This window comes from Dasypus novemcinctus, chromosome 8 (genome assembly GCF_030445035.2).
Source record: "Dasypus novemcinctus isolate mDasNov1 chromosome 8, mDasNov1.1.hap2, whole genome shotgun sequence".
Lineage (NCBI taxonomy): Eukaryota > Metazoa > Chordata > Mammalia > Cingulata > Dasypodidae > Dasypus > Dasypus novemcinctus.
The window spans coordinates 129,067,857-129,076,167 of NC_080680.1; the positions used below are offsets into that span (position 1 = coordinate 129,067,857).

Here is an 8,311-nt window from a genome sequence, read left to right on the forward strand (position 1 = left end):
ACTTAGGTCTTCCTTATTTTCTTCTGGCAACGTCTTATAGTTTTTAGCAACAGGTCTTTCACCTCTTTAGTTAAAGTTATTCCTAGGTGTTTTATTCTTTTAGATACAGTTGTAAATGGAATTGTTTCCTTGAGTTCCTCTTTGGATTGCTCATTACTGGTGTATTGAAACCCAACAGACTTCTTTGCAACTTTGCTGAAAGTGTTTATTATTTCTAGTAGTTTTCTTGTGGATTCTATGGGATTTTCTATAATTTGACTTTTTCTTTTCCAATTTTCATGCCTTTTATTTCTTTCTCTTGCCTGATTGCTCTGCCTAGACCTTCCAGTACAATGTTAGTAACAGTGGTGACGGCAGCCGTCTTCATCTTGTTCCTGACCTTAGGAGGAAAGCTTCCAGTCTTTCACTGTTGAGTGTGATTTTTGCTGTGGGCTTTACATAAATACCTTTATCATGCCGAGAAATTTCCCTTCTATTCCTAGTTTTCTGAGTTTTTTTTTTTTTTTTATCATGAAAGCATGTTGGGTTTTGTCAAATGCCTTTTCTGTGACAGTTGAGATGATCATATGATTTTCCCCCATTCATTCTGTTAATATGGTGTATTACATTGATCGGCTGATTTTCTTATGTTGAACCATCCTTGCATTCCTGAATAAATCCCATTTGGTCATGGTGTGTAATCCATTTAATATACAGTTGGATTCAATCTGCCAGTATTTTTTGGGGATTTTTGAATCTATATTCATAAGGGATATTTGGAGAGTTCTGGGAAGATGGCATTGGAGTAGGCAGGGCTCAACTCTCTCATAAGAACAACGGAGAATGGGCCAAAACCTGAACAAGGGACCTGCTTTGGGGGTCAACAGATCAGGACAGTGCTATACAACTCCCAGGAGGGTGAGGGACAGAGAGACGAAGAAGCTGAAATAACAAATGTTTGTTAGTAAATACCCTGTGGCGGCCAGGAAGGGCTCCCTTCCCCCACCCCAAGACTGGATAAAACCCCTGGCTCACTGTAGGTGACTGGGAGGGGAACAGACATCTTCCTCCCTGTCAGCTGTTACAAAGGAAAAGGGAGGGGAGTCGGGGGGCTTCTCTTCAGTGAGTTTGGCCAGCTTTGAATTGGACTCTGGCCAGACCAGAAATATAGGGAAGCAGAGACTGATAGAGACACCTCTGTGGAAAGGTGTGCCCACAAGCACCACCTGCTGACCAATCTGGAAATTGCACAGAGAAAACCAGCTTTTAGGTCTCTCTTTACCCCACCCCTGGGAGAAAATCTGCACCCCATTAGAAAGTCCCTGGTCTGATTTTTAAAAAAGATTTATTTATTTATTTCTCCCCACCCCCTCATTGTTTGGACTCACTGTCTGTTTGTTGTGTGCTTGTTTATTTTGTGCTCATTCATTGTGTGCTCAGGAACTGAACCCGGGGTCTCCAATGTGGGAGGGAGGCACCTAATTGCTTGAGCCACCTCCACTTCCTGTTTTTTTGTGTGTCTCTCATTATGTTTTCCTCCTTTTGTCTCTTGTTGCATCATCCTGTTGCGTCCGCTTGCTGCACCAGCCCATCACATCAGCTCACCATCTTGCTCATCTTCTTTTGGAGGCACCAAGAACCATACCTGGGACCTCCCATGTGGTAGCGAGGAGTTCAATTGCTTGAGCTATATCTGCTTCCCTGGGCCTGATTTTGATAACTTAAGCTGGGCAATTATTTTTGTTTGTTCGTTTATTCATTATTACAGTATATATATATTTGTAATTTATCTTTCTATTAGAGAAATTGTAGATTTACACAAAAAAGTCATGCATAAAATACTGAGTTCCCATTTACCACCCTATTATTAATACTTTGCATTAGTGTGGTATATTTGTTAAAACTGTTAAAAGACCATTATAACTGTTCTGTTAACTAGAGTCCATAGTTTACATTAGGGTTCACTGTTTGTGTTGTATGGTCCTTTATCAAAAAATTTTTTTTCTAGCTACATATATACAATCTAAAATGACCCCCTTTACCCACATTCAAATCAGTGTTGTTAATCACATTCACAGTGTTGTGCTACCATCACCACCATCCATTACCAAGTCTTTTCCATCAACCCAAATAGAAACTGAACAATTTAAGCATCAATTCCCCTTTCCCTACCTGCCGTGCAATTTTAAAGACTTATTATAGAATATTATAATATACTTATTATAGAATTATAAAGACTTATTATAGAATAAATTGAACCAAATATCAAAGAAGAGCTGTGGGGAAAAAAAAACACTAGGCAAAAGAGAGAAAATGGCCATCAGAGTAAATTTACCAACATATTTAGATGCCTAGACAGCAGCAAAAATTACAAGCCATACTAGGAAACAGGAAGAGATGGTCTAGTCAAAGGAACAAACCAAATATCCTGAAGAGATACAGGATTTAAGGCAATCAGTGATACTCACACAAATCTTCTAAATCAATTCAAGGAGCTGAGGGAAAATATGACTAAAGAGATAAAGGATATTAAGAGGACACTGGAGGGAAGCAGATTTGGCTTAATGGATAGAACGTCCGCCTACCACATGGGAGGTCCAGGGTTCAAACCCAGGGCCTCCTTGACCCGTGTGGAGCTGGCCCACGTGCAGTGCTGATGCGCGCAAGGAGTGCCCTGCCACGCAGGGGTGTCCCCCGCATAGGGGAGCCCCACGCGCAAGGAGTGCGCCCCGTAAGGAGAGCTGCCTACGTGAAAAAAGCATAGCCTGCCCAGGAGTGGCGCCGCACACACGGAGAGTTGACGCAAGATGACACAACGAAAAGAGACACAGATTCCGGGTGCCACTGACAAGAATATGAGCAGACACAGAAGAACACACAGCAAATGGACACAGAGAGCAGACAATTGGGGGAGGGGGGGAGAAAGGGAAGAGAAATGAATAAATAAATAAATCTTTAAAAAAAAGAAGACACTGGATGAGCATAAAGAACAATTTGAAAGTCTGCAAAGAAAAGTAACAGAGCTTATTGGAATGAAAGATATGGTGGATGAGATTAAAAATATAGTAGAAAGAGACGTGGACGTGGCTCAAATGAGAAGGCCTCTGGTTACCATATGGGAGGACCTAACTTCGATCCCTGGGGCTTCCTGCTGAAAAAAAAGAGAAGGTGTGCCCGCTCGGTGAGCCAGTGCCCACGTGGCGAGCCCAGTACCCACATGGCGAGCCGAGTGCTCACGTGAGTGCCCACGTGGCGAGCCAGTACCCACATGGCGAGCCGAGTGCTCACGTGAGTGCCCACGTGGCGAGCCAAGTACCCACATGGCGAGCCGAGTGCTCACGTGAGTGCCCACGTGGCGAGCCAGTACCCACATGGCGAGCCGAGTGCTCACGTGAGTGCCCACGTGGCGAGCCAGTACCCACATGGCGAGCCGAGTGCTCATGTGAGTGCCCACGTGGCGAGCCAGTGCCCACGTGGCGAGCCGAGTGCTCACGTGAGTGCCCACGTGGCGAGCCAAGTACCCACATGGTGAGCCGAGTGCTCACGTGAGTGCCCACGTGGCGAGCCAGTGCCCACGTGGCGAGCCGAGTGCTCACGTGAGTGCCCACGTGGTGAGCCAAGTACCCACGTGGCGAGCCGAGTGCTCATGTGAGTGCCCACGTGGCGAGCCAGTGCCCACGTGGCGAGCCGAGTGCTCACGTGAGTGCCCACGTGGCGAGCCAGTGCCCACGTGGCGAGCCAGTGCCCACGTGGCGAGCCCAGTACCCACATGGTGAGCTGAGTGCTCACGTGCGTGCCCACGTGGCGAGCCAGTACCTGTGCGGCCTGCCAGGGCCTGTGCAGTGCGCCAAGTGCCTGCACAATGAGGCAGGCCCTGCGCAAGTTAATCATGCAGCAAGATGATGACATAACAAAAGAGAGACGAAGGGGAGAATCAAGGTGAAGCGCAACAGAAACCAGGAACTGAGGTGGCACAGGTGACAGGGAACCTCTCTCCACATCAGAGGTCCCCAGGATCGAATCCCAGTGAATCCTTGAGGAGAAAGACAAGAAGAAAAGACAAAAAGAGAAATAGGTAAAGAAGATCACACAGCATGTGGACACAGCAAAAACTGGAAGGTGGGGGAGGGAAGAAAAAATACATTAGAGGGGGGCCGATGTGGTTTAAACAGTTGAGTATTTGCTTATCACATGGAAGGTCCTGGGTTCAATCCTCAGCCCCGGTACCTAAAAATATATATATATATAAGAGGAATGTAAAAGGAGATTTGAATAGCCAGACAGAATTAGTGATTTTGAAGACAGAACATCTGAACTGGAAAAGACAGGAGAACAAAAAGAAAACAGAATGGAAAGAATGGAATGGGGTTTCAGGAAATTAAAAAAAAAAAAGATTTATTTACTTTTATTTATTTCTCTCCCCTCCCCCGCCTCAGTTGTCTGCTGTGTCCATTCGCTGTGTGTTCTTGTATGTCTGCTTGTATTCTTGTCAGTGGCACCCGGAATCTGTGTCTCATTTTGTTGCATCATCTTGCTGCATCAGCTCTTCGTATGTGCGGCGCCATTCCTGGGCAGGCTGCAATTTTTCACGCTGGGCGGCTCTCCTTATGGGGTGCACTCCTTGCATGTGGGGCTCCCTTACGTGGAGGACACCCCTGCGTGGCGCGGCACTCCTTGTGCACATCAGCACTGCGCACGGGCCAGCTCCACACGGGTCAAGAAGGCCCTGGGTTTGAACCTTGGACCTCCCATGTGAGAGGTGGATGCCATATCCACTGGGCCAAATCCCCTTCCCTAGGAAATTGAATGACAATGCGAAATGCACAAACATGCATTATCAGTGTCCCAGAGGGAGAAGAAAATGGAAAAGGGACAGAAAAAATATTTGAGGGAATAATGTCCGAAAACACCCCACCCTTATTAAAAACATAAATATCAATATCCAAGACAGACATTGCAGCCCAAACAGAATAGATCTGAATAGACTTACCCTAAGATACCTACTATTCATAAGATTCTTAAGGGATATTGGTCTCTAATATTTTTTCTTTTTCCTATCTTTATCTGGCTTTGATATCAGGATAATGCTGGACTCATAGAATAAGTTCCCTCCTCTTCTATTTTTTGGAAGAGTTTGAGAAGGATTGGTAGTAATTCTTTTTAAAATGTTTGGTAGATTCAGCAGCGAAGCAATCCAGTCCTGGACTGCTTTTTGGTTGGAAAGTTTTTGATTACTGATTCAATCTCTTTACTTGTTATAGAACTTTTGAGATTTTCTATTTCTTCTTGAATCAGCTCAGATAATTTGTACGTTGCTAGGAATTTGTCCATTTCCTCTAGATTATCTAACCTGTTGGTGTACAATTGTTCATTATATTCTCTCCGTTTTTTTTAAAGATTTGTTTTATTTATTTATTCTCCTCCCCCCACCCATTGTTTGCACTTGCTGTCTGCTCTCTGTGTCTGTTCATTGTGTGCTCATCTTCTTTTTAGGAGGCACCAGGAACTGAACCTGGGACTTCCCATGTAAGAGGCAGGCACCCAGTGGCTTGAGCCACCTCTGCTCCCTGCTTGTGGCGTCTCTCACTGTGTTTCCTTGTGTTTCTGTGTTGCATCACCTTGTTGTGTCAGCCTACTGCGCCAGTACATCACCTCAGCTCGCTGTCTTAATCATCTTCTTTAGGAGGCACAGGAACCAAACCTGGGTCCTCCCGTGTGGTAAGTGGACACTCACCTGCTTGAGCCACATCCACTTCCCATGGTGTTCTTTTATTTTTAAGATTTATTTTATTTATTTCTCCCCATCCCCTCATTGTTTGCACTTCTCGTGTCTCTTTGCCAGGCACAAGGCCTGAACAAGCTCTTGCTCTCAGTGCTCTTGCCTCTGGACCTGCTCCTGTCCTCTGTGCACTGCTCTCACCATTTTTCCTCTGCCATGTGGCCACGCAAGTAAACCTGGGGATTTATAACCTACAATGGGGAATTGTAGTCTGTAAATCAGCCCTCTTTATCACTTTTCAACCCCTTCCTCTGTACCTGGGACCCCTGATCTGTTATTTTCTCCCATCTCTCTTCCCTGCGTACCTGAATAAATTACTGGCTTAACTCACCCAGTGTGCTCTTGAAATTCATTTCTGCAGCATAGCCAAGAACCTAAATAAAATCCAGTAACAATTTGGCTATCTGGCAAATATTCAGAATGTATGGAGAATTCCTAAAAATCAATGTGAAAACAACAGATAACTGATTTTTTTTCGTCATTTCGGCTTACACATGAAACTCTGGAAATTCAAGGTTAACATCCTTGCCAGTGAGCTTCTGACACACCAGAAAATGTTTCAGCCTTGCGCTCCACTTTGTTGCGCTGTGCTTTGTCTGCGTGCGCCTTTCTGAGCTGCGGCCGTCCAGCTGTGCACGATTCTCTTGCCGCAGTTTCGCTCTGGGAGACCAGGTCTTCGAGGCTGCACGGTGCCCCACTGTCAGACCACACTCTTGGGACGCTTCTGCTTGCTGTTTGCATGGCTTTTTCAAGTCGGCTTAGGCAGACGTCTCCTCTGAGCAGTGAAGACAACACACTTCCCACTGTACTTTTCTCCAATTCACTTAATAACCGGACTTGGATTTTCTGGAAAGATGCCAGTTGAGGAACAGGAACAAAGACTCCAAGAGCCTCCCGGCCACCACAACTTCAGTTTCCTTGGCTGCTGTTTTCTGCAGCCCCCGGAACTGAGCCTTTAGGTCTGAGCTCACCCGCAGCTCAAGAACAGCCTGAGAAGGGGCAGGTGCGAACTCACCCGGCTCTTCGCTATTGGGCCTCTGGGACAGGGCGCCCGCCCGAACCAGGTGCTTTCCTTTCCTAGGAAGAGGCCGAGTCTTCAAGAGGTTGTCAACTCGCGGCGGGCGGAAGGGCCGCAGGCACGGTCATGAGCAGACACCTGAGGATTCAAACGGCCAAAAAGCAGACGAAGAAGATGTGCGCTGCGGGCCTCTACGCGCCGCTGGAAAGGAGGCCCGACCCGCCGCCCGCTCACACCCCCACGCAGGCTAAGCACGGCGTTCCTGTGACTGGCAGTTGTATTCATGGAAATATGTACCCACCATAAGTGAATGCTGATGTCCCCTAAATGGCAGCAGAAAGTTTGTAGCAGCCTCCTCAGAGTAAACTGGAAACAACCCAAATGTCTGTCAAGAGGGACCCATAAATAAATGGCATAGTCCCACCCCAAATACTATGCAGAAACAAGAAAGAATTAGGTGGCGGACTTGGCCCAGTGGTTAGGGCGTCCAACTGCCACATGGGAGGTCCATGGTTCAAACTCTGGGCCTCCTTGACCCGTGTGGAGCTGGCCCATGCATGCAAGGAGTGCTGTACCACGCAGGGGTGCCCCACGTGCAAGGAGTGCACCCCGTAAGGAGAGTCGCTCAACGCGAAAGAAAGTGCAGCCTGCCCAGGAATGGCGCTGCACACAGAGAGACTAACGCAGCAAGACGACGCAACAAAAAGAAACACAGATTTCTGGTGCCACTGACAACAACGGAAGCGGACAAAGAAGAAGCGGGGGGGGGGGGGAGGGGAGATAAATAAATACATACATAAACAAATAAATCTTATTTAAAAAAAAACAAGAAAGAATGGACGTACCCGACAGTGTGGACACAGGAGAGCACATAAAATATTATTCCATTTATATGATGTCAGCGAAAGGAGGGCTGAGGGAGAGAGGTGGGAGCCGGGGCTGCCAGGGGAGGGTGACTGCCGTAGGGCCGCGCAGGACCTCCCGCCGTGCCTTCGGCAGGAACGTCAGAGGATTCAAACCATTCTAGTAGCCATGTTAAGAAAAGTTAAAAGAAACAGGTAAAATTAATTGTAATAGTGTATTTTATCTAACCCAATATACCTGGCATAGTATCATTTCACCACGGCATCAACGTGAAGCAGGCACTGAGGAGGCGCTTGGTCGCTTTTTGCTTCCACACTGACAGCGAGCACATCTCGAGTCGGGCCTGCCGGCAGCCTGGCTGGGCCCTGGCTCCCCTGAAGAATTCTGTGCTTTAAATCCTTCCATTCAAACGGTCAAAGAAGCAGGAGGAGGGGAAGCGGAGCGTGGGGAGAGAGCAGGGAGGAGAGGGGAGGGGGCGGCCACCTGGGGATCCGTCCCTGCGAAGGACTGACTTTTGGCCCCACCCCGGATGAGGGCTGTCCCTGGCTGCCCCCAGCAGCATGGAGGGCGTGGCAGCGCAGCTCCTCTCTGCTCTGGCCAGTGGGGGACCTCAGCGGGGCTTGTCCTGGTGACACCGGCTGCTTGGACCCTCAGGTGTCCAGTTTTCTGTC

At 47.5% G+C, this 8,311-nt stretch overlaps 1 pseudogene; it reads right to left on the bottom strand.

Annotated features, from left to right (window-relative positions):
• Nucleotides 1-6,246: 6,246 nt before the first annotated feature.
• On the bottom strand, nt 6,247-7,971 carry LOC131279385 (small ribosomal subunit protein eS7-like; annotated as a pseudogene).
• Nucleotides 7,972-8,311: the final 340 nt, after the last annotated feature.